General features: G+C 45.6%; 1 long non-coding RNA gene across 1 annotated transcript in view; it reads right to left on the reverse strand.

Annotated features, from left to right (window-relative positions):
- The window catches only part of LOC139028671 (uncharacterized), a 4,486-nt gene extending 3,872 nt beyond the window's left edge, over positions 1–614 (reverse strand). Inside the window, exon 1 of the long non-coding RNA XR_011480890.1 lies at positions 26–614. This is a non-coding gene — a long non-coding RNA (uncharacterized lncRNA). The remainder of the gene's footprint in view (positions 1–25) is intronic.
- Between the last annotated feature and the right edge of the window lie 1,501 nt (positions 615–2,115).

The following is a 2,115-nucleotide window of genomic DNA, read 5'->3' on the forward strand; positions in this document are numbered from 1 at the left end:
CTGCTGCCTCCTGGCTGCCTGCTGCCTCCTGGCTGTCTGCTGCCTGGCGCCTCCTGGCTAGTGTTTCTATTACAATGTCTGTGTGGAACTTGAGCAGAATGAAGGCACAGAAAGGTTTGGAAAGCCGCGACTAATTGTGTCAACCCATTTTTGATGAAACCAGAGGAGCAAAAGGTATGGTTGTTTTTTCTGTTAACCTGTAGCGTGAACCTTGTTTCAAGGGAAAATTGCCCTGCATATCACTGAGAAACAGGAATACACGTGTAATGTGTTTTTTTACAGACACTGCAAGAAGAAGTCACCTTTGATTTTGAAAACCAAAAGAAAGGCTGCTGGTGATTTTTAAGACAGACATGTTGGTCGGATACAGAATGAACGTTGGCTCAGTGTTGACGACAGAGGCATAGACAGAGAAGTAGTCAGCTGAACTGCTGTCGTTGTTGAGTGTTGTGGCTGTAATGTCCCAGAGAATGACCTTACCAGTACCACACTGTCTGAGATCCAGCATATTATTCCCCCCCCCCACACACACACACACACACACAATTCAGCATATTACCCCTCCCCCACACACTTCACACAACCCCCACAAACACACCAAATTCAGCATATTATCCCCCCCCCCCACACACACACACCAAATTCAGCATATTATCCCCCCCACACACCAAATTCAGCATATTATCCCCCCCACACACCAAATTCAGCATGATGAAATTTCAGCTATTTTTCTTTCTCGTTTTGTTCGCCATGTATCATAGCAGCAATATCCGTTAGTCTCTCTTAATATTATGATAGATTTCACTATTTTTTTTGCTGACCAACTGTGCAAGACAGAGCTTCCAGCCAATAATACAAGAGATATATCTAGATATTTACATGTACCAAGGAACCATTCACACCAGTGTGTGACACAGCATATAATCATTCAGTATCAAAAGAGGCGGTTTTCTTTCTGTTCAACTCAATGTAAAGATGATCTTCCGTTCCTGAAGCTAATCAGACATAACAAGGAAACACTTCAAGGACTACTTCTGCACTTATCTAGAGGAGGAGGGTTACCAGATGAAGACTGACCTGATGCGCACACACAGAGACAGAGACAGAGAGAGAGAGAGAAACAGAGAGGCAGAAAGAGAGAGAGGCAGAGAGGCAGAAAGAGAGAGAGAGGCAGAGAGACAGAAGTCCCTGCACTTACCCTTGGGGAACACCAACAGTGAATAGTCATGTAGAGACAAAAGCATCATGGTACATATTTAATAAGAGGCATGTGATATGTTGTAATGTTATGAGCTCTGACCTCTTCTGGTTTCAGAACAGAGTGTCTCTGACCTCGTCTGGTTTCAGAACAGAACAGAGTGTCTCTGGCCTCGTCTGGTTTCAGAACAGAACAGAGTGTCTCTGGCCTCGTCTGGTTTCAGAACAGAAAGAGAGAGATGAGAACAGAGAAGGCAGAAAGAGAGAGAGGCAGAGAGGCAGAAAGAGAGAGAGAGGCAGAGAGACAGAAGTCCCTGCACTTACCCTTGGGGAATACCAACAGTGAAATAGTCATGTAGAGACAAAAGCATCATGGTACATATTTTAATAAGAGGCATGTGATATGTTGTAATGTTATGACCTGACCTCTTCTGGTTTTCAGAACAAGTGTCTCTGACCTCGTCTGGTTTCAGAACAGAACAGAGTGTCTCTGGCCTCGTCTGGTTTCAGAACAGAACAGAGTGTCTCTGGCCTCGTCTGGTTTCAGAACAGAACAGAGTGTCTCTGGCCTCGTCTGGTTTCAGAACAGAACAGAGTGTCTCTGGCCTCGTCTGGTTTCAGAACAGAACAGAGTGTCTCTGGCCTCGTCTGGGTTTCAGAACAGAGTGTCTCTGACCTCGTCTGGTTCAGAACAGAAGTGTCTCTGACCTCGTCTGGTTTCAGACAAGAACAGAGTTGTCTCTGGCCTCGTCTGGTTTCAGAAAGAACAGAGTGTCTCTGACCTCGTCTGGTTTCAGAACAGAGTGTCTCTGGCTCATCTGGTTTCAGAACAGAAACAGAGTGTCTCATGGCCTCGTCTGGTTTCACAAGAACAGATGTTCTGCCCGGCGTTATGAAACAGAGTGTCTCTGGCTCGTC

The sequence above is a fragment of the Salvelinus sp. IW2-2015 genome, linkage group LG14 (assembly GCF_002910315.2).
Source record: "Salvelinus sp. IW2-2015 linkage group LG14, ASM291031v2, whole genome shotgun sequence".
NCBI classification, from domain to species: Eukaryota; Metazoa; Chordata; class Actinopteri; order Salmoniformes; family Salmonidae; genus Salvelinus; species Salvelinus sp. IW2-2015.